Genomic DNA, 24860 nt, shown 5'->3' with positions numbered 1-24860 from the left:
TGTAAGTGAGAACAGCCAATTATAAGAAGAAATGAGAAAATCAGCCACTGATGGGGAAGATTTTAACCAAAGTCTCTTAGAAATTAACAGAACCAGTGGAGAAAAAGAAATGTGAGTTGTGATATTAAAAATGTGATCACATTATTTCATCCTCTTTACCTACTGCTATAAAAGTCAACAACACTAGAGGACTGTGAAATACCCACCTTTCCTTCTCAGGGACATGTGGACCACATGTAGGCGTAAACAACAAACACTAAAGCAAGTGTCAAAAAATTTCAAAAGTTTAATGTAACAGAACAATCATCTAAACACAATTATATTAAAATACAAATAAAAGAAAAAGAACAAAAGCCCGATTTCTCAATATTTTTAATACTGTAGCAATTCCTAGTAACCACAAAGTGAATAAAAAATCCCTATAAGGAAAATGCAGTATGGAATGTGCATTATGGAAATCAAGTGAAGACTAGATAAGAACCTTTGAAGATAACAATGACGTTTGAAAAGGGATACCAACGAAATGCTGAAACAAGAGAGGGGATTGATAGAGGTAAAGGCAGAATAACCTCAAACTACCTAAAGGGAAAAAATGTCAACAATCAGCTTCTTCCTAAGAAGTACGAAATCAACAAACCTCTAAAAAAACCTATGAACATTTTTACAAAAATAAACTGTGCCCATAAATTTGGAAATTTGGGAGATATTAGGAAGTTCCTAGAAGACTTACCTTACCATAAAGGATATACAGCTGAAGAAAGTCATAAAGGTGCAGGCTTCCCAGGGGAAGCTGGATAGTGGCAAAAATTATACCAATAAGGAATATCAGAGAATGCTTCAGGGGTGAAGTATGCCAAATATACCAGATAGAAAATATATGTGCAAATTATTTCTATGGATAGAGAAAAGAATGTTCTGTTAGTCACATCGCAAGGATAGCACAAACTTGATGGCAAAACATAATAAAGATTGTGTGAAAAGTAAGTTGTCAAGACTATTTCATAAACCAAGTAAAAAGCAGTCCAAAGAAAATGAGTGAGAAAGTAAACTGCATCCTATATAAAAATATTTAAACAATGAGTCAGGGATTATTTTAAAATGTAAGGTAAGTTGAGCATTACAAACTTATCTGTATGATTAGCCACAATAGTAGATTAAAGGAGAAAATATGCAAGCGCTTCAATGGATACACTTCATCCACCAATAGATCCATAAGAGGTACTAAATAAGATAGAAATGGAAGACGAGAAAGTGAAAGCAGATGAAACAAAAAAGAATACCTGTGAATACACAGAGGAATGAAAAATAGAGGCACATTATAACAGAAATGAAGTTAGAAACATGCATCTTAAAGAAAAAACTGAAGCACAGAATGGAGATTGAGAATGTTGGAAAGCTCTTCATACCTCCCTCTCCTTGCCGAGGCTGAGGGGTTGCAGAATCCTAACTAAAGGCAGCCAGCACCCCCACGACAGTGAGGCATCTTGGAAAGGCTGGGTCGGACACACAGTAAGTGTATATCAGGGAGAGATGGCAGGAGTTCTCCTCCCAGTGGACATGGATCACCTTGTCACCTGCTTCCTCAGTGACCTTGTTTACTGTCCATCACTTTGATGCACCCACAGCGCAAGAAATCACCCTCCCAGAAGCAAATGGGATTCCTGATAAATTATTATGTTTATTAACCAGGAGTGCAAAGTCAGCTTTTGAGGATGTATGTTTTCCCAAGCTGAACTTCATCAGAAAGTAAACTTTAGTATCTTGGAAGTCATTAAAAGTTACTTTTCACTCAGTTGGTGGAAATTCCCACAGTCCTTGATATAATGTGACTTCTGAGCAGGACCCGAGAGCACACATTGTCTTTTTCATTGGAGTCTATAGTGCTGCCTGCTTTTATGATGTGTTTTAACTTCCTTCCTTTTGTAGAAGGCACACGCATTATGCAGGGCATTGAGTTTATTGTATCTGAACCCTCACAAGGATGAATCAGGATATTATAACACACGTGGTTTATTGGTACTTCTAAAATTAATATATGACTCCCTTTTGCTTGGGGTTAAACATGCGTGAATGTTTATTTTTATAATTTCAACTTTTAGATTCAGGGGGCACACGTGCAGTTTGGTTACATGGGCATATTGTGAAATGCTGAGGTTTGGGATGCAAATGATACCATCCCCCAGATAGTAAGGATAGTATCCAATAGTGAGTTTTTCAACTCTCTCTCCCCTCCCTCTTTATTCCATTGCTAGTGTCTATTATTGCCATCTTTGTGTCCGTAAGTAAACAATGTTCCATTCCCACTTATAAATAAGAACTTGTGCATTTGGTTTTCTGTTCCTATATTAAGTCACTGGGAACAATGGACACCAGCTGCATCCATGTCACCTCAAAAGACACCATGTCAGTCAAGAAATATATATTATGATGAGAAGCAGTTTTTCTGTATTTTTAATTTTTAAGATGTTCAAATTCTTCATAAATAAAATTATAATTAGTTTGGTAAAATGTTTCCTTTTTTATGATTTTCTTTTGTATTCTTACAGAGACAGTGCAATATGTAGCTTTCTTTTTTTTTTTTTGAGATGGAGTTTCGCTCTTGTTACCCAGGCTGGAGTGCAATGGCGCGATCTCGGCTCACCGCAACCTCCGCCTCCTGGGTTCAGGCAATTCTCCTGCCTCAGCCTCCTGAGTAGCTGGGATTACAGGCACGCGCCACCATGCCCAGCTAATTTTTTGTATTTTTTTTAGTAGAGACGGGGTTTCACCATGTTGACCAGGATGGTCTCGATTTCTTGACCTCGTGATCCACCCGCCTCGGCCTCCCAAAGTGCTGGGATTACAGGCTTGAGCCACCGCGCCCGGCATGTAGCTTTCTTTTTTTAAGTTCAATAAGTTTTGGGGAAGATGTGGTGTTTGGTGATATGTATTCGTTCTTACGTGGTGATCTCTGAGATTCTGGTGCACCCATCACTTGAGCAGTGTACACTGTGCCCAATGTGTAGTCTGTTAGCCCACTCCCCCTACCACCCTTTCCCCTGAGTCCCTAACGTCCCTCGTTTGCGTCCTCATGGCTTAGCTCCCACTGGTGAATGAGAACATAACGATGTTTGGTTTTCCTTTCCTGAGTTATTTCAGTTAGAATAATGGTCTCCAATTCTGTCCAGATTGCTGTGAGTGCCATTATTTCCATCTCTTTTATGGACAAGTAGAATTCCAGGATATTTACATATGCCACATTTTCTCTATCCACTCATTGATTGATGGAAATTTGAGCTGGTTCCATAGTTTTGAAATTGTGAACTGTGCTGCCATAGACATGCATGTGCAGGTATCTTGTTCGTAGAATGACTTTGTTTCCTCTGGGTAGATACTCAGGAGTGGAATTGCTGGATAAAATGGTAGATCTACTGTCAGTTCTTTAAGGACTCTTCACATTGTTTTCCGTAGTGGTTGTTTGTACTAGTTTACATTCCCATCAACTTTGTAAGTGTGTTGCCTTTTTACCACCTCCGTATTCATTAGTTTTTGATTCCTTGATTATGACCGTCCTTACAAAAGTGAGATGGGATCCATTGTGATTTTGATTTGCATTTCCCTGATAAGTGATTTTGAGCATTTTTTTTCATATGTTTGTTGTCCATTATTTTTGAGAATTGTCTATTCATGTCCTTAGCTCACTTTTTGATGGGATTGTTCCTATCACAATGCATTTTGAAGACAGGTGTTTTAAATTCAGATTCTACTGACTTTGGGTCTTATATCTTATGAGCCGACCAGATGCAAAGGAAAGCAAGGGGAGCCCTGGTCGGGGAGATCTGCAGATGTGCTCCATAGAAGCAGAATAGGACATGAATCATGAGATGACTATACTTGCGATGTCTCAGATAGAGCACAACCAAGATTTTGTAAAATTATTGAGAAGATTTTATGCTAAAAATGATTGCAGTAGATGGTGTTTTTCTTAAAGTTAGTGGATACCCTTACGGTAGAGTGACTGAGGGGGACATCCTGGGGACTTCCAGCGGCTGTTGAGATGTTCTGTTTCTTGATCTGGATACGGGTTTACATGGTGGTGTTCACTGTAAAGACCCAGGAGTTGTTTATATTCTGTATTTTTACTATTTTTGTTGTACTTTAAAACTGGTAAAGAAAAAAACTGAAGGGCAAAATGTTACCAAAGACTTTTGAAGGAGATCATGCTTAATGATGAACCCTGAATTGGATCTGAAATATTTTCAAAAGAAAAATTTCCAATTGCCTTGGTCAAACAGATGAAGCTCTGCTGGACAGGAGGATATACAGAGGCCATAAATGAAATATGTCAGAATAACTCTGATAAGGTTTGGGTGTCATTATGTGTGGTTTTATGCAGACATGAGACACCTACCAGTGAGTTCTATTCTATGTAAAGGTGTGAATCTCCAAGTACTTCGAAACTCTCAGTCTGCACTATTCTTTCTAGCTCTTATCATCTATACATACATTTTTTCTATACCATGAATATTCTATATATCTCTCTAATTATCATGTTTTGTAAGTATAGGTCAATAATGTACATCCAACCCCTAAAATACTGCCTGGAATATGTCAGATGGACAAATACATTTGTTGAATGAATTTAAAAAGTTGCTTACAGCAGTGCAATTTAACAGAAATATAATGCAAAGTCTAGATGCAATTTTAAGTATTTCAATAGCTGCATTAAAAAGGAGCAAAAACCAAGCAGAAAAACTACTTTTAATTACATGCAATATGTTCATTCAACTCCCCTAATAATTACTTGAACATGTAATCAATGTGAAATTATTTATAGGATGTGATATTGTTTATAGGTATCGATTATTCATAGTAAGACTTTATAATCTCTTTAAAAAATTAATGAAATGTGTCAATTCAAAGTAGTCACATTCTGATTGCTCAATAATTGTAGGATTTCTTTTCCTTAATATAAATCATTATTGAAACTCTGTTGCCGAAGAAGTGTGTCTCTCGTTGGAGACAAAGATACAAAATCCAAGGTGACCCTGCTGGAAGGTGACCATGTTAGGTTCAATATTTCAACAGACCGACGTGACAAATTAGAACAAGCAAGCAATATAGAAGTTCTGTTAAATACATTTCAGTCACTGATGAGGCCTGAGACAGGGGTGTGATTGCTGCCATGAGAGATGGCTCAAGTGTGTGGATCGTGCTCATATGTTCTTCTACTTCAGTGAAATTCTGGATGGCAACCAGCTCCATGTTGCAGATGAAGTGGAGTTTACTGTGGTTCCTTTTAAGCTCTCTGCGCAAACAAATCATGAGATTAGGATTAAAAGCCTTGCCAAGGCCACAGTTTCATTTTATTCCCATTCAGACCACCGTTTGGGCATGGTAGAAAAAGAAGTCAGTTTTCCCAACCCTAAAACCACTACCCTAAATAAAGGCAAAGAGAAGGAGGCGGAGGGTGGCATTATTGCTTATGATGAGTCTGGGATGAAACCGACTATTGCTTTTCAAGCCAAGGATGTGGAAGGATCTGCTTCTCCTCAAACGGGAGATAAGCTTGAATTTACTATTAGTGACAAACAGAGGCCTGGACAGCAGGTTGCAACCTGTGTGTGACTTTTAGGTCTTAATTCTAACTCGAAGAGGCTCCCGGGCTATGTAGCAACTCTGAAGAATAATTTTGGATTTGTTGAAACAGCCAATCATGATGAGGAAATCTTTTTCCATTCCAGTGAGTTCTCTGGTGATGTTGTTAGCCTGAGACTGGGGAACATGGTCGAGTATAGCTTGTCCAAAGGCAAAGGCAACAAAGTCAGTGCAGAAAAAGTGAACAAAACACACTCAGTGAATGGCATCACTGAAGAAGCTGATTCCACCATTTCCTCTGGCAAAGTCATTTGCCTGCTGAGGAGTGTTGATGCAAGACAGACTGAGTACAAGCAATGACTGAGATTGTGGAGGAGGGGGATATGGAAGGTGAGGCCTATCCATTTGGCATCATTGGGATGGCCCACAAAGGGGATGGCATGCAGAAAGGGGAGAGCGTCAAGTTCCAATTGTGTGTCCCTGGCCAAAATGCACAAACCATGGCTTCCAACATCACACCCCTGCATAGGGCCACAGTGGAATGTGTGAAAGATCAGTTTGGCTTCATTCACTATGAAGTAGGAGATAGCAAGAAGCTCTTTTTCCATGTGAAGGAAGCTCAGGATGGCATTGGGCTACAGGCAGGAGATGAGGTGGAGTTCTCAGTGATTCTTACTCAGTGCACTGGCAAGTGCAGCGCCTGTAATGTTTGGTGAGTCTGTGAGGGCCCCAAGGCTGTGGCAGCTTTTCGACCTGACTAGTGGGTCAATCACTCAAAGAACATCACCCTGGATGATGCCAGTGTTCCTCACCTAATGGTTCTGCATCAGTCAAGGGGACCGGATAACTAAATGGGGTTTCGTGCAGACAGATCTGTCAAGCTGGTAACATTGACTACCCACATCCACAAAGCATATCATAAATCTGCTCAGATCGAGTTGGGGGGAATCTGGTGGAGGGCTCTGAATATCTCCCTCCTCATCCTTCCCGAAATCTGGAGTGCTTAATCTATTGAGCTATTACACCAGTCTAAACGCCTTCCTTTTGCTATGTTTAAAAAAATAAATAAATTTAGGAAAAGCATTTAATTTATTTATTATTTTTTGATATCAATTTTTCTTCTATTTATTTTTAATTTCATTATTATTATTATACTTTGAGTTCTGTGGTACATGTGCAGAATTTGCTGGTTTGTAACATAATTATACCTGTGCCATGGTGGTTTGCTGCATCCATCACCCTGTCATCTACATTTGGTATTTCTGCTAATGCTATCCCTCCCCTAACGCCTCACCCGCTGAGAGGCCACGGTGTATGATGTTCCCCTCTCTGTGTTCACGTGTTTTCATTATTCAGCTCCCACTTATGAATGAGAACATGTGGTGTTTGGATTTCTGTTCTTGTATTAGTTGGCTAAGAATGATGGGTTCCAGCTTCATCCATGTCCCTGCAAAGGACATGAACTCATCCTTTTTAATGGCTGCATGCTGTTTCATGGTATATATGTGCCACATTTTAAGAAAACCATTTTAAAATAATGCACAGTTGCAGCCTGGAAAACTTAAGGTGGCACCTTAGAGCATCAATTTTAGGAACTTTATTTGTTGCATTTAACGCAACTGGTAATTGCAAAATCCACTTCACCTGTGAATGTGAAAAATATAGACTGTTATCTTGTTGGCTCTATGAAATTATGCACTTGATATCCCATCAGATAAATTTGACAAACAGATTGAAATAATTAAAAAGAATCAAGCAGAAATGCTGGAGCTGGAAAATGTAATGGGAATACTGAAGAATGCATCAGAGCCCTGAACAGGAGAATTGATCAAGCAGAAGAAATAACTTGTGAGAATGAAGACAGAATGCACAGTGAGAGTAGACAAAAGAAAGAAGAATGAAATAGACTGAATCACACCTTCGAGATCTAGAAAATATCCTAAAGAGGGAAAATCTATGACCGTTGAAAAGAAGGTTGAGAGATAGAAATCAGGGTAGAAAGTTCACTAACAGAGAACTTGCCAAACCTAGAGAAAGATATGAAAAAAGTATAAGAAGATTATTCAACATCAAGCAAATTTAACCCAAAGAAGACTAATGTAAAACATTTAGTAATCAAACTGTCAATGATCAAGGATAAAGACAGGACCCTAAATGCAGCAAAATAAAAATAACATACAAAGGAGCTCCAGTATGCCTGGAAGCAGACATTTAGTGGAAACATTACAGGGCAGGAGAGAGTGGCCTGATGTCTTTAATGGCTGATGGAGAAAACCTTTCACCCTAGAATAGTATATCCAATGAAATTATACGTTAACATGAAGGAGAAATAAAGACTTTTCCAGATAAACAAAAGCCAATCAGTATATGAAAATGCCCACTGGTATATGAAAAGATGTTCAACATCAGTGTTTGTCAGGGAAATGCAAATCAAATCCACATAGAACTATTACTTCACACCTGTTAGAAGGCTGTTACCGGAAAGATGAAAGACAGCAAGTGTTGGTGGAGAGGTGAAAAGAAGAGATCTTTGCAAACTATTAGTAGGAATGTAAATTAATATAGCTATTATGGAAAATAGCATGGAGGTTCCTCAAAAATTTTAAAATACAATTATTATAACATCCAGCAATCCCCCAACTGGTTATACATCCAAAGGAATGGAAACAAATATCCTAAAGATATCTGCATTCCCAAGTTTATTGCAGCATCATTCACAATAAGTGAAATATAGAAACATAGGTAGGTGAATGGATAAAGAAAATCTTTTAGATACATACAGTGGAGTATTAGTCAGCCTTCAATAGCAGAAGAGCTGGCATGTGCAATAGCGTGGATGACCTACAAGACATTACGCTAAGTGAAAGAAGCCTGTCAAGGAAGAACATAGCTCGTGATCACATTTTTGTGAGGTATCTAAGATGATCAAACTATTAGAAGCAGAAAGTAGAATAGCAGTTTCCAAGAGCTTGGAGAGGGAACAATAGGGAGATGTTGGTCAATGTGTACAAATTTTGAGTGATACAAGATGACTGTGTTCTGTGGAGCTCATGTAATGCTGCATGACCATAGTTAACAAAAGTGTAGCATTTACTTGAAATTTGCTAAGTGGATACATCTCAAGTGTTCTCACCTCAAAATAAAAGGTATTTATTTATGTGAGGTGATGAATGTGTTAAGTAGTTTGACTGTTGTAATTATTTCACAATGAATAGATAATTAAAACATCCAGTTGTACTCCTTAACTCTGTACAGTTTTTATTGGTGAATTATATACTAGTGTAATTTCCCCACTGGGGCAGGGGAAAAAATGTATCCAGCTTAAGGACAACCAAATATCTGGGGAAGGCTGCCCATGATTAGTGCTGACTAATTTGAATTTTCTGAAGAAAATTGGGAAGTATAAGGAAAGCAAGATTAGACACTTCGATAAAGTCTCATTCCTCAGTAAACTTAGGAAACGAGCACTCTACTGATGTTTCCAATTGACTTTACGTCTTGTTGCCTGAGTGACTTTGGGAAAAATAATTCTTAATATTTCAGCCATACTGTGCAAAAAGAGAAATGGGTATGATGACCCCTAGCTCTCTTCATTTGCTCACACTTAGTCTTTTACTCTTAATTTTCCCCAGACCCCTAGATAGGAAAAACATTCATCGAAAAGCAATACAATGGGTTAACTTCGCTATGAATTAAAGAAGTTAAAATGGATTGAGATGTGATTACCTCAGTCTAATTGGGAAATCAATTAAATGTTGACACTTTAGATATGGTATAATGAACAATTCCTTTCTTTAGTATTGAGAAATTACACTGTGAAAGTCCTCGGTAATTTGTACAGAAATACGCTTGCTTTGAATAGGATGTTGTTTTTTCAGTCAGTAATTTCACTGAGGGTAGTCCAGCCCCAACAGGTCAAGTGTGCCACTTTATGCATAGAAATATTTCATGACAGAGTACCTATAATGAGAAATGAGAATACCCTAAATGTGGGGTAATATTGGAAGCTCAGGTAAGCCACAGAGATGTAGCTACATGGCATACTATACCCTATTAAAGTCATATGTAAGAATACTTTCAACTGTACAGAAAATATACAATCTCATATGACAAATACCTACAAAAATACGTAATTTAAATGAAGTATTTATTTAACTCCTTTAACAAGTACATTTTAAGTACCATCCTCAGGCAAGTGCCAGAACTGAAGGCAATTGGTCTGGCCAAATGAACATTGAGTTGTAAAATAAAACCCATCCATGTATAACATTACCCACAAAACACATGTCACAAATGCCAAAATGTTTTCTGTGCTTGTGTGAATGTCTTAGAAATATGTAATATGATGAGTATGACTTTTTCTGTATTTTCAACTTTTACAACGTTCATGTTTGTAATAAATAAATAAATATATATATTTCATTTGGCAAAGTGTTTTCCATTTTCTTTACAATCGAAATGTATTTTGAAGATGGGTGTTTTAAATTCAGATTCAACCGACCTTGGATCTTCTTTTTTTTTTTTTTATTGTACTTTAGGTTCTGGGGTGCATGTGCAGATCATGCAGGATTGTTGCATAGGTACATACATGAGGATTTGCTGCCTTCATCTTCCTATCACCTATATTTCATATTTCTCCCTATATTATCCTTCCCACCCTTCCCACCCCCCACTGTCCCTCCCCTAACCACCCCCAACTGACCGCAGTGTGTGATGCTCCCCTCCCTGTGTCCACGTGTTCTCATTGTTCAACATCCACCTATAAGTGAGAACTCATAGGTTTGGTTTTCTGTTCTTGTGTCAGTTTGCTAAGAATGATGGTTTCCAGATTCATCCATGTCCCTATAAAAGACATGAACTCATCGTTTTTTATGGCTGTGTAGTATTCCTGGTGCATATGTGCCACATTTTCTTTGTCCAGTCTATCGTTGATAGACATTTGGGTTGGTTCCAAGTCTTTGTTATTGTAAACAGTGCCACAGTGAACATACATGTGCATGTGACTTTATAATAGAACAATTTATAATTCTTTGGGTATATAGCCAGCAATGGGATTGCTGGATCAAATAGTATTTCTATTTCTAGGTCCTTGAGGAATTGCCACACTGTCTTCCACAATGGTTGAACTAATTTACACTCCCACCAATAGCGTAAAAGTGTTCCTATTTCTCCACATCCTCTCCAGCATCTGTTGTCTCCTGGTTTTTTAATGATCGCCATTCTAACTGGCGTAAGATGGTATCTCAATGTGGTTTCGAATTGCATTTCTCTAATGCCCAGTGATGGTGAGCATTTTTTCATACGTTTGTTGGCCTCATAGATGTCTTCTTTTGTGAAGTATCTGTTCATATCCTTCACCCACTTTTGAACGGGTTTTTTTTTCTTGTAAATCTGTTTTAGTCCTTTGTAGATTCTGGATATTAGCCCTTTGTCAGACGGGTAGATTGCAGAAACTTTTTCCCATTCTGTTGGTTGCTGGTTCGCTCTAATGATTGTTTCTTTTGGTGTATAGAAGCTCGGGAGTTTAATTAGATCCCATTTGTCTATTTTGGCTTTTGTTGCCATTGCTTTTGGTGTTTTAGCCATGAAGTCCTTGCCTATGCCTATGTCCTGAATGGTTTTGCCTAGGATTTCTTCTAGGATTTTTATGGTGTTAGGTCTTATGTTTAGATGTTTGATCCATCTGGAGTTAATTTTAGTGTAAGGGGTCAGGAAGGTGTCCAGTTTCTGTTTTCTGCACATGGCTGGCCAGTTTTTCCAACTCCACTTATTAATCAGGGAATCCTTTCCCCATTGCTTCTTTTTGTCAGGTTTGTCAAAGATCAGATGATTGTAGATGTGTGGGGTTGCTTCTGAGGCCTCTGTTCTGTTCCATTGACCTATGCCTCTGTTTTGGTGCCAGTACCATGCTGTTTTGATTACTGTAGCCTTGTAGTATAGTTTGAAGTCAGGCAGTGTGATGCTTCCAGCTTTGTTCTTTTTGCTTAGGATTGTTTTGACTATGTGGGCTCTCTTTTGGTTCCATATGAAGTTTGAAGTGATTTTTTCCAGTTCTGTGAAGAAGGTCATTGTTAGCTTGATGGGGATAGTGCTGAATCTATAAATTACTTTCAGTAAATGAAAATGGCAGTATGGCCATTTTCATGATATTGATTCTTCCCAACCATGAGCATGGAGTTTTTCCATCTGTTTGTGTCCTCTCTTATTTTCTTGAGCAGTGGTTTGTAGTTTTCCTTGAAGAGGTCCTTTACATCCTTTGTTAGTTGTATTCCTAGGTATTTTATTCTCTTTGTAGCTTCTTTATCATGAGCGGACCAGATGCAATACGAAGACAAGAGGAGCCGTGGTGGGGGAGGTCTGCAGATGCACCCCATGGACACAGGATAGGACATCAATCATGAGGTGATCATACTTGAGATGTCTCAGATAGAGCTCAATCAAGATTTTATAAAATTATTGAAGAAGAATTCATGCTAGAAATGATTACACTAGATGATATTAATCTTCCAGTGAGTAGACACCTTTAGGAAGGAGAGACTGGGAGGGGTCCCAGGGACTTCCAGCAGCTGTTGATGTTCTGTTTCTTGATCTAGGCGTGGATTTACATGGTGATGTCCACTGCAAAGATTCAGGAGTGGTTTATATTTTGTATGCTTACCATTTTTGTGGTACTTCAAAACTGGTAAAGAAAAAACTCAACTGATACATTTGAAGTAGAACATGCTTCTGCATGGATCTGAAATATTTTCAAAAGAAAAATTTCTAATTATATTGGTCAAAGAGATGATACTCCACTGGACTGGGGGACATACATAGACCATAAATGAAATATGTCAGCATAACCCTGATAAGGGTATGGGTGTCATTATGGGTGCATTTATGCAGACATGAGAAACATACCAGTGAATTCAATTCGATTTAAAGGAGTGAATCTCCAAGTACATCGAAACTCTCAATCTGCACTTCTCTTAATAGCTCTTATCATCTGTACATATATTTTTCTCTATACCACGAACGTTCTATATACTCTCTCTAGTTATTGTGTTTTTGTATGTTTATGTCACTGATATACACCCAACCCCTAAAATACTGCCTAGAATATGTGAGGTGGACAAATATATTTGTTGAATGAATTTAAAGAGTTGCTTACAGCAGTGCAGTTTAACAGAAGTATGATGCAAAGTCTAGATGTAATTTTAGGCATTCCAATAGCTGCATTAAAAAGAAATAAAATGAAGCCAAAAAACTACTTTTAATTATATGTACTATGTTCATTTAACCTCCCAAATAAACACTTGAACATATCATCAATGTGAAAATTGTTTATATGATACTTATGTATAATTATTCATAGTAAGACTTTATCATCTCTTTTAAAAACTTATGAAATGTGTCAATTAGAAGTAGTCACATTCCTATTGCCCGATAACTGCACGATTTTTTTTTTCTTAATATAAATCATTATTGAGACTCCCCTGCAGCCGAAGTGTGGGGCATCAGATCGTGACTGAATGATCTTTGAGAAATGATAATTCTCATCTTAGAATTAAAGAAACATATTGAGAAATTATTTTATTGTTTTTCATCAGCACAAAAGGGCAGATAGTTGGGTAGCATGAGGAAATAATTTCAGTAATCATCTCCAGTCTCAAGTTTTTCTCAGTCATATAAAATGAATAGAAGGTCATGAAGGCATTTAAGCAGTAAAATAATGCAAAGCAACTGACCAACAGAAGGATGGTGTGGGTGGCTCTGTGTTCAGGAGATGGCTGGGAAGAGAGGCTGGGGCTGTGCAGATGCTGGGCTCTCCTGTGGTGTTTGTTGAGGAGGCTCACCATGTAGATGCTGGTCCTGACCATGAGGAACACAAACAGGAGATCTCGAGTCAGTATGACAGTTGTATATAACACTGGATAGAGGCGTCCAAAATGCCCAGTGTGGCAGTAGACTTGAGAGTACCCATGACCAATACGAGTGAAATTGCTTCTGGCTTCTACAGTTTCAATAACATGGATGTAGATCAGCATGTTGAGCATCCAGAAGAAAAGGAAAGAGGGAAAAATGCAGCTGGAGAGTTTAGGTTTAAGCCAGGCCCATTTAGAATGACTGGGGCTGATGGTGATGGCTTGAAATACACTTAGGAGAGCGGTGGTGCAGATGGAAAGACCCCGGGAAACTCTGCATATATACAAAACTGCTTTACAGCCAACATCATCCAAAAAATGTCTCACTCCAAAGGATGCTGTGACGTCCGGGATCAATGTAAACATGACAGTGAAAACATTGACCAATGCGAGGTGCATAAAAATCAAATGGATGGGCTTCCTCAAGTGAGAGTGAATGAAAAATATGTACATATAAAACACAAAAGGCAGTGAGTTCCCCACAACACCAACACCAATGTGAGCTATGAGGAAAAACGCCAAAATTTCATCACTTAGAAATAGTATTTTCATGATGTCTTGACGTGCTATTTAGGCAAGCCACTCCTCACTGAATGCTAAAGATAATGTGTTTAGAAATGATAAGTAATGCAATCTGTGGAAGAATGTAATAATGAACAGGTCTATATGAAGAGAGGGTGTGAAAATGTCCAGTTCCTCTATATTTCAGTCAAGATGTGACATATTCAGACACTGACTCTCTGGAGAGTCTTGAGAACCTAGGAATACAGAAGTAAATCTTATGAAGAAGGAGGAATTGAAAGGCTAACACCCAGCGCTAAGTGTATTACCCAGAAGGACACGCTGGCATATATGCAAGATAAATTAGAATTTTAACGCATTTTTTCTTCAGGGTATTAGACTGCATTTTATATAAAAAATAGGTTTCAATCTTGTAACTTTTGTAAAGAGCATTATGCATCCAACACATAAAGAGTAGCATGCATATGTAAACTTTTTCATAGTTTTGGTGGGATACACAGTCCTTCCAAGACAAGGATCACTTTAAACACTCACCTAACACAGAGTTTTTCAAGAAAAGCCTTTCAGCCTCTCCCCAGTCCTCTACATGGATCCACTTTCTGTGTTCACAGATGTGTAGCTTGTTCAATTTGCTGAGGAGCTACTAATATACAGTGGGTAGAAGCCAGGGATGCTGCTAAGTATCCCTCAAGCACATGACAATCACACGACACAAAATATGTGGACTCAGGTGGCAATCATTCCATGGTTGATAAATCCAATCTGATAAATGTTATATGTATCTTACTTAATACAATGTTTAAGATTTATATTTTGGTCTGAACATTTTTGGATGCTGTTGTAGAGACAGAATCAGTAGATTCAAAATACACAGAATGGGAATGATGAAATTCATTAAAGTTGACATTGAAATTCATAAGTTTATCACTGTTTCTGTGCTTATTGGAATATAGAATTGTATGCTGTATCATTCTCTCAGTGACTCATTCTTCCACTCATCCAGGTGTTTCCATCATCTAAAACCATCCTTCTTTTTTAAATAGACATCTAGTGAAATCTGGACATTTCTTTCTTTACACTGACAAAGCACCTGAAGTTACTGTTATCTTCTCTCCATTGTTATCTTATTTCCATTGAATGCAGTTCTCTACTCTGACATCAAAGTCTGCCGCAGCAACTATATTCTCATTATCTACTGAGAGAAAGAAAAATCCGAGGCACTTATTGAACACCTAAAGTATGAGACTTTATTCTTCCATGCACTTATTTTGTGCCTTACAGCAAGTTTGTAATTTAGGTTTTATTACTTTGAATTGTCTGCCATTTTGATACTTGATGTAATTGAGAATTATTGGCCATACCACTTTATTTCGAAATGTAATTTATGTTTAATAGTTGGTGTGACAGTTCACCTACAAGCTGTTTGGCCATTTACGTCTTGTCCACTTCAGTAAGAACTGTCCATTGGTTCTATATATACATATATAATGCACAGACAAATAATATATAATATATATGTGTAATATATGTATAATTATATAACATAATTATATTCATCTATAAGTTATATACCTTTTATATTTTATGTGTGTATTCTATTACATACACCATATAATATCATGAACAAACAATATAATATACATATTAAACACATACACATATTACACACACACATACCTATATATGTTAGTATATATTCTTAGGCCAGAAAAAAAAGGAAATTCTGCCATTTGTGACAACACAGATGAAGCCCATTATATTAAGTAAAAGAAGCCAGACATGGAAAGGCAAATAATCTCTGATCTCATTTGCGGAATCTAGAGAGGTCTAGCTCAGAGCAACAGAGTAGAAAGGTGGTGGCCCAGGGCTGAGGTATGGGAAAGATGTGGAGAAGTTAGGCAAAGCATACAAATTTTCAGTTATAAGATGAAATAGTTTGCTTATAGCCATTACTGGAGATAGTGAAAAAAAAAATAAAAAAAGATGAAATAGTTCTGGAAACCTGGGTAGTATATTATCACCTTAGTTAATAATACTGTGCTGTATATTTAAAATTTGCTAACAAAGGAGATCTTAAGTCCTCTTGCATCCCCCACCCCATTACACAGGCAACTATGTGAAATGATGCATTTGCTAATTAGAATGATCGTGGTAATCATTTTATGATATATCAGTTCATAAAGTCATATGCTTTCCACTTAAAATATAGTGTTCCATTTATCATTAAGACCTCAATACAGCTGAGAAAAAGTTATAAATGAAAATAGACTAAACACACTAAGCAATGGCAGAGAATGAAAGACTGAAGGAGATCATATCACAGGTATCACTGTCTTACAGATTCCTATTGCAAATACAAAAAGCATATAGAGGTCAAAAGTAATAGGATGTAAGAAGATATGCTCTGAAAGTGTTAATCAAAAGGAAGCTGCAGTGACCACGTGACTATCTGAAAAACTAGACGTCAAGACAAGCATGTGTCTTGATTCATATTAAGAAAAAAAGACACAGAATGGTTCAAAATAATCTAAAGAAAATGAAACTCTATAAAATCTAACAGAAATCCAGTGCACATCCAATAACGTAAAACAAATGTTAAGGAAACAGAATTACTGGATATAAACAAAGTCATTTCAATATCAATAAAAGCTTTAAATTTGTGTATATAAATACACATACCTTCAAAATGTTTGAGAACAGAATATTATAAGATGCAATAAGAAAATTAACCACTGATGGGGAAGATTTTAACCAGTCTCTTAAAAATTAACAGAACCAATGGAAAAAAAAAAAAGAAATGAGAGTTGGATATTAAAAATGTGATCACATTATTTCATCCTCTTCAACTACCTGCTATAAAAACACACTCAGTGACTGTGAAATACCCACCTTTCCTTCTCAGGCACATATGGACCAAGTGTAGGTGTAAACAACAATCAATGAAGCAAGGGTCAAAAAGTTTCAAAAGTTTAATGTAACAGAACAATTATTTAAAGACAATTATAGGAAAATATAACTAAAAGAATAATTATTTTTAAAAAAACCCTATTTTTCAATATTTTTAATACTAAAGCAATTCTTAGCAACCACAAAGTGAAAAAACAATCTCTATGAGGAAAATGCAGTAGGCAGTCCATTATGGAAATAAATGTGAAGACTAAATAAGAACCTCTGAAGAAAATAATGGCATTTGAAAAGGGATATCAAAAGGAATCCTACAACAAGAGAGGGGATGGATATAGGCAAAGGCAGAATAACACCAAACTAGCCAAAGTGGAAAGAATGTCAAAATTCACCTTCTTGCTAAGAAGTATTAAATTAGGGCCGGGCGCGGTGGCTCAAGCCTGTAATCCCAGCACTTTGGGAGGCTGAGGCGGGTGGATCACGAGGTCAAGAGATCGAGACCATCCTGGTCAACACGGTGAAACCCCGTCTCTACTAAAAATACAAAACATTAGCTGGGCATGGTGGCGTGTGCCTGTAATCCCAGCTACTCAGGAGGCTGAGGCAGGAGAATTGCCTGAACCCGGGAGGCGGAGGTTGCGGTGAGCCGAGATCGCGCCATTGCACTCCAGCCTGGGTAACAAGAGCGAAACTCCGTCCCAAAAAAACAAAACAAAACAAAACAAACAAAAAACAAACAAACAAACAAAAAAGAAGTATTAAATTAGCAAACCTCTGAAAAACCTACAAACATTTTTACAAAGATAAACTGTGCCCATAAATTTGGAAATTTAGGAGATATTGGCAAATTCCTAGAAGACTTAACATATCATAAAGGATATACAGCTAGAGAGAGCCTTAAATGTGCAAGCTTCCCAAGGTAAAGTTGAATAAGGGCAAAAGTTGTACCAATAAGAAATCCCAAAGAATGCTTCGGGGTGAAGTATGCAAAATACACCAGATAGAAAATATATGTGCAAATTATTTCTATGGATAGAGAAAGAACGTTCTGTTAGTCATATTGCAAGGATAGCACAAACTTGATAGCAAAATGTAATCAAGGTTGCATAAAAAGTAAGTTGTCAAGGCTATTTCATAAACCAAGTGAAAAACAATTCAAAGAAAATCACCAAGAAAGCGAATTGCATGCTACATAAAAATATTCAGACAACAACTAAGGAATTATTCAAAAATGTAAGATAAGTTTAGCATTATAAACATCTGTATGATTAGCTACAATAGATTAAAGGAGAAAATATGCAAGCACTTCAATGAATACACTTCATCCACCAATAAATACAAAAGAGATACTAAATTATGATAGTAATGGAAGACTGAAGAAAGTGAAAACAGATGGAACATAAAAGAATACATGTCAATAACAAGAGGAAGGAAAAATAGAGGCATATTATAACAGAAATGAAGTTAGAAACATGCATCTGAAAGAAATAACTGAAGTCTATGTAAGAAAGCACAGAATGGGGAATGAGAATATGGAGAAGGTCTTCATACCTCCCCCCTCTTGCCAAGGCTGAAGGGTTGCAGAATCCTAACTAAGGCAGGCGGCTTTTCCGTGACAGTGAGGCATCTTGGAAAGGCTGGGTCTGACAGAGTGAGTGTATATCAGGGACAGATGGCAGGAGTTCTCCTCCCAGTGGACATGGATCACATTGTCACCTGCTTCCTCAATGACCTTGTTTACTATCCATCACTTTGATGCACCCAGAGCAGCAGCAAATCGCCCTCCCAGAAGCAAATGGGATTCCTGATAAATTATTATGTTTCTTAATCAGGAGTGCAAAGTGAACTTTTGAGGATGTATGTTTTCCCAAGTTGAACTTCATCAGTAAGTAAACTTCAGGATCTTGGAAGTCATTAAAAGTTACTTTTCACTCAGTTTGTGGAAATTACCATAGCCCTTAATATAATGTGACTCCCGATCAGGACCCGAGAGAACAGATTTTCTTTTTGATTGGATTCTGTAGTGTCTTCTGCTTTTATGACATGGTTTAACTTCCTTCCTGTTGCAGAAGGCACATGCATCATGCAGGGCATTGAGTTTTATTGTATCTGAACAATGATGAGGATCAATGAGGATATTGATAAGTGGTTTATTAGTACTTCTAAAATTAACATATTTCTTCCTTTTGCTTGGGGTTAAACATTCATGAGTTTTTGTAATTTCAACTTTTAGATTCAATAGGTACATGTGTAGTTTGGTCACATGGTCATATTGTGTGATGCTGAGATTTGAGATGCAAATGATACCGTCACTTAGATAGTAAGCCTAGTATCCAACAGTGAGTTTTTCAACCATTTCTCGCCCCCATTCCATAGCTAGTATCTATTATTACCATCTTTATGTCCATGAGTAAACAATGTTCAATTTCCATTTATAAATGAGAACTTGTGTATTCAATGTTCTGTTCCTGCATTTATTTCACTGAGGATAATGGCCATGAGCTGCATCCATGTTGCCTCACAAGACATTAGGCCAGTCCAGAAATATGTATTATGATGAGAACCACTTTTTCTGTATTTTCAATTTTTAAGATGTTCATGTTCTTAAATAAATATTTAGTAAAATGTTTCCATTTTATTTTACAATCAGAATGTAATTTTTTTTGTATTTCCACCCAGACAATGTAATATGTACCTTTCTTTCTTTCTTTTGTTTTCAGTTTAGTAAGTTTTTGGGGAACAGGTGGTGTTTGGTTACATGTATACATTTTGTAGCGGTGATTTCTGAGATTCTCTTGCACCCATCACTCGAGCAGTGTACACTGTACCCAGTGTGTAGTCTTTTATTTCACTCCCTCTCCCACCCTTTCCCCCAAGTCCCAAAGTCCCTTGTATCATTTTTATGCATTTGTGTCCTCAGAGTTTAGCTCCCACTTGTGAGTGAGAACATACCAAGTTTGGCTTTCCATTCCTAAGTTATTTCACTTAGAATAATGGCCTCCAGGCCAGGTGCAGTGGCTCATACCTGTAATCCCAGCACTTAGGGAGGCTGAGGTGGTTGGATCATGAGGTTAGGCATTAAAGACCAGCCTGACCAAGATTGTGAAAACCTGTCTCTACTAAAAATACAAAAATTAGCCAGGCTTGGTGGTGCATGCTTGTAATACCAGCTACTCAGGAGGCTGAGGTGGAGAATTATTTGAACCTGAGAGGCAGAGGTTATAGTGAGCCGAGATTGCGTCACTGTACTCCAGCCTGGGTGACAGAGTGAAAATAATCTCAAAAAAAAAAAAAAAAGAATAATGGTCTCCAATTTAATCCATCCAGGTTGCTGTGAATGCCATTATTTTGGTCCTTTTCATGGCCAAGTACAATTTTGTGATATTTATATATACCACATTTTCTTTATCAACTTATTGACTGATGGAAATTTGAGCTGGTTTCATATTTTTGAAATTGTGGATTGTGCTGCCATATACATGTGTGTGCAGGTATCTTTTTCGTAGAATGACTTTGTTTCCTCTGGGTAGATACTCAGAAGTGGGACCCCTGGATAAAGTGGTAGATCTACTGTTAGTTCTTTAGGGACTCTTCACACAGTTTTCCATAGTGGTTTTAGTAGTTTACATTCCCACCAACTTTGTAAAAGTGTTTCCTTTTCACCACATCCAGATCCATTATTTTTTAATTCCTTGATTATGGCCATCCTTTCAAGAGTGAGATGGGATTGCATTGTGGTTTCGATTTACATTTCCCTGATGAGTGATTTTGAGCACTTCTTTCACATGTTTGCTGGCCATTTTTAGATCTTCTTTTGAGAATTGTCTATTCATGTTTTTAGCTTAGGATGGGATTGTTCCTATCACAATGCATTTTGAAGACGGCTGTTTTAAATTCATATTCTACTGACTTTTGGTCTTATATCTCATGAGTAGATCAGATGCAACGTAAAGGAAAGCAAGGGGAGCCCTGGTGTGGGAGGTCTGCAGATGTGCCCCATGGACACAGAATATGACATGAATCATGAGTTGATCATACTTGCGATGTCTCAGATAGAGCTCAACCAAGATTTTGTAAAATTATTGAGAAGAATTCATGCTGAAAATGATTGCAGTAGATGGTGTTTTTCTTAATGTTAGGGGACACCCTTAGGGTGGAGATACTGAGAGGGGTTCCAGGGACTTCTAGAAGCTGTTGTTGTTCTGTTTCTTGATCTGCGTGTGGGTTTACATGGTAGTGTACACTGTAAAGATTCAGGAGTTGTTTTAATTCTGTGTGTTTACCATGTTTGTTGTACTTCAAAACTGGCAAAGAAAAAAGCTAAAGGGCAAAATATTACCAAAGACTTTTGAAGAAGGGCATGCTTAATGATGAAGCTTCAATTGGATCTGAAGTATTTTCAAAAGAAAAATTTCCTATTGTCTTGGTCAAAGAGATGAAGCTCCATTGAACAAGAGGACATGCATTGACCACAAATGTGTCAGCATAACCCTAATAAGGTATGGGTGTCACTATGGGTGGATTTATGCAAACACGAGACACATACCAAGGAATGCTATTCTATGTAAAGGTGTGAATCTCCAAGCACTTTGAAACTCTCAATCCGCACTGCTCTTTATAGCTCTTATCATCTATACATATATTTTTTCTATAGCATAAACATTCTATAACTCTCTCTAGTTATTGTGTTTTGTATGTTTAGGTCGTTGATAAACATCCAACCCCTAAAATACTGCCTGGAATATGTGAGGTGGACAAATATATTTGTTGAATGAATTTAAAATTTGCTTAGAGCAGTGCAGTTTAACAGAAATATAATGCAAAGTCTAGATGTAATTTTACATATTTCAATAGCTGCATTAAAAGGAGCAAAAAACAAGCAGAAAAACTAAATTATATGTAGTATGTTCATTTAATCCCCAAATTAACACTTGAACATATCATCAATGTAACAATTGCTTATATGATACTTACGTATGATTATTTATAGTAAGACCTTATAATCTCTTTTAAAAATTAATGAAACATGTCAATTCAAACATGTCACATTCCGATTGCCCAATAACTGCAGGATTTTTCTTAATATAAATCATTATTGAGACTCATCTGTTGCAGAAGAAGTGTGTCTCTCTTTGAAGACAAAGATACATAATCCAAGGTGACCCTGCTGGAAGGTGACCATGTTAGGTTTAATATTTCAACAGACTGACGTGACAAATTAGAACGAGCAAGCCATATAGAAGTTCTGTCAAATACATTTTAGTTCACTAATGAAGCTCGAGAAATGCGTGTGATTGCTGCCATGAGAGATGGTTTTGGTTTCATCAAGTGTGTGGATCATGATGTTCATATGTTCTTTCACTTAAGTGAAATTCTGGATGGCAACCAGCTCCACGTTGCAGATGAAGTAGAGTTTACTGTGGTTCCTGTTAAGCTGTCTGCTCAAACAAATCATGCGATTATGATTTTAAAACTTCCCAAGGGCATGGTTTCATTTCATTCCCATTCTGATTGCCACTTTCTGGGCAGGTAGAACAAGAAGCCACTTTTTTCAACCCTACAACCATGAGCCTAAAGAAAGGCAAAGAGAAGGAGGCCAAGGATGGCATTATTGCTTATGATGACTCTGGGATGAAACTGACTATTGCTTTTCAAGCCAAGGATGTGGAAGGATCTGTTTCTCCTCAAACGAGAGATAAGCTTGAATTTACTACAGTATTAGTGACAAACAGAGGCCTGGACAGCAGGTTGCAACCTGTGTGTGACTTTTAGGTCTTAATTCTAACTCGAAGGGGCTCCTGGGTTATGTAGCAACTCTGAAGGATAATTTTGGATTTATTGAAACAGCCAATCACAATAAGGAAATCTTTTTCCATTCCAGTGAGTTCTCTGGTGATGCTGATAGCCTGAGATTGGGGGACATGGTCGACTATAGCTTGTCCAAAGGCAAAGGCAACAAAGTCAGTGCAGAAAAAGTGAACAAAACACACTCAGTGAATGGCATCACTGAAGAAACTGATTCCACCATTTCCTCTGGCAAAGTCATTTGCCTGCTGAGGAGTGTTGATGCAAGACAGACTGAGTACAAGCAATGACTGAGCTTGTGGAGGAGGGGGATATGGAAGGTGAGATCTATCCATTTGGCATCATTGGGATGGCCCACAAAGGGGATGGCATGCAGAAAGGGGGGAGCGTCAAGTTCCAATTGTGTGTCCCTGGCCAAAATGTACAAACCATGGCTTCCAACATCACACCCCTGCATAGGGCCACAGTGGAATGTGTGAAAGATCAGTTTGGCTTCATTCACTATGAAGTAGGACATAGCAAGAAGCTCTTTTCCCATGTGAAGGAAGTTCAGGATGGCATTGGGCTACAGGCAGGAGATGAGGTGGAGTTCTCAGTGATTCTTACTCAGTGCACTGGCAAGTGCAGCGCCTGTAATGTTTGGTGAGTCTGTAAGGGCCCCAAGGCTGTGGCAGCTCCTTGACCTGATCGGTTGGTCAATGGCTTGAAGAACATCACCCTGGATGATGCCAGTGTTCCTCACCTAATGGTTCTGCAACAGCCAAAGGGACCAGGTAACTCAGTGGTGTTTGGTGCAGAAGGAAAGATACGTCAAGCTGATGTCATTGACTACCCACATCCACAAAGCACATATGAATCTACTGTGATCAAGTTTGGGGGGAGTCTGGTGAAGGGCTCTGAATATCTCCCTCCTCATCCCTCCCAAAATCTGGAATACTTATTCTATTGAGCTATTACAACAGTTCTAACACCTCCCTTGTGTTTTTTTAAAAAATAAATTTAAGAAAACAATTCTATTTATTTATTTATGTTTAATTTTTGGTATCAAGTTTTCTTCTATTTATTTATTTTAAAAATTTTACTATCATATTTTTAGTTATGGGTACATGTACAGAACTTGCATGTTTGTTACATGTGCTATGGTGGTTTGCTGCATCCATCACCCCGTCATCTACATTAGGTATTTCTTTTAATGCTATCCCTCCCCTAGTCCCTCAGTCCCCAACAGGCCACAGTGTTTGATCTTCCCCTCTCTGTGTCTATGTATTTTCATTGTTCAACTTCCGGTTATGAGTGACACCATGTGGTGTTTGGTTTTCTGTTCTTGTGTTATTTTGCTGAGAATGATCATTTCCAGCTTCATCTATGTCCCTGCAAAAGAAAGGAACTTATCCCTTTTTATGGCTTCACAGTATTCCATGGTGCATATGTGCCACATTTTAAGAAAACCATTTAAAAATAATGCACGGTTGCAGCCTGGAAACCTTAAGATGGTGCCCTATGGTATCAATTTTAGGAGATTTATTTGGTGCATTTAATGCAATGGTAATTGCAAAATCCACTTTGCCTGTGACAGTGAAAAATATAGACTGTTACCTTGTTAGCCCTCTGAAATTTTGCACTTGATATTCATTATATACTCTTCCTTCATTAATTACTTCTGGCAAGATGTTCTGCCTTAGTACTCAGTTGCATTGTTTTCCATTTTCTTCCTGTTCATTATGCTTTAATTCTGAGGACCATATGAGGGCACAATACATTACCTTTAAAAAATTACCAAAATTTGTGTAGGTAAACCATTTCTTAAAGTTGAGGGCCACATTTTTCCCCCCTATTTATTTATTTTATTGCATTTTAGGTTTTGGGGTACATGTGAAGAACATGCAAAATTGTTGCAGAGGTACACACGTGGCAGTGTGATTTGCTGCCTTCCTCCCCATCACCTACATCTGGCATTTCTCCCCTTGCTATCTCTCCCTAGCTTCCCACCCACCACCGTCCCTCCCCTATTTCCCCCCAACTGACCCCAGTGTGTGGTGCTCCCCTCCCTGTGTCCATGTGTTCTCATTGTTCAACACCCGCCTATGAGTGAGAACATGCGGTGTTTGATCTTCTGCTCTTCTGTCAGTTTGCTGAGAATGATGGTTT

General features: G+C 37.8%; 2 pseudogenes across 1 annotated transcript; both read left to right on the top strand.

Moving 5' to 3' along the window:
• Positions 1-495: 495 nt before the first annotated feature.
• Positions 496-6584, top strand: LOC108283867 (annotated as a pseudogene). The gene is made up of 2 exons (XR_005195742.1): positions 496-553; positions 5002-6584. The product of XR_005195742.1 is annotated as a cold shock domain-containing protein E1-like (transcript).
• Positions 6585-22028: 15444 nt separating this feature from the next.
• LOC108283866 lies at positions 22029-23661 on the top strand (annotated as a pseudogene).
• The last annotated feature ends 1199 nt before the right edge of the window (positions 23662-24860 follow it).

This window comes from Cebus imitator, unplaced genomic scaffold (genome assembly GCF_001604975.1).
Source record: "Cebus imitator isolate Cc_AM_T3 unplaced genomic scaffold, Cebus_imitator-1.0 Scaffold266, whole genome shotgun sequence".
NCBI lineage: Eukaryota > Metazoa > Chordata > Mammalia > Primates > Cebidae > Cebus > Cebus imitator.
This window is presented reverse-complemented; position numbering and strand designations above follow the sequence as displayed.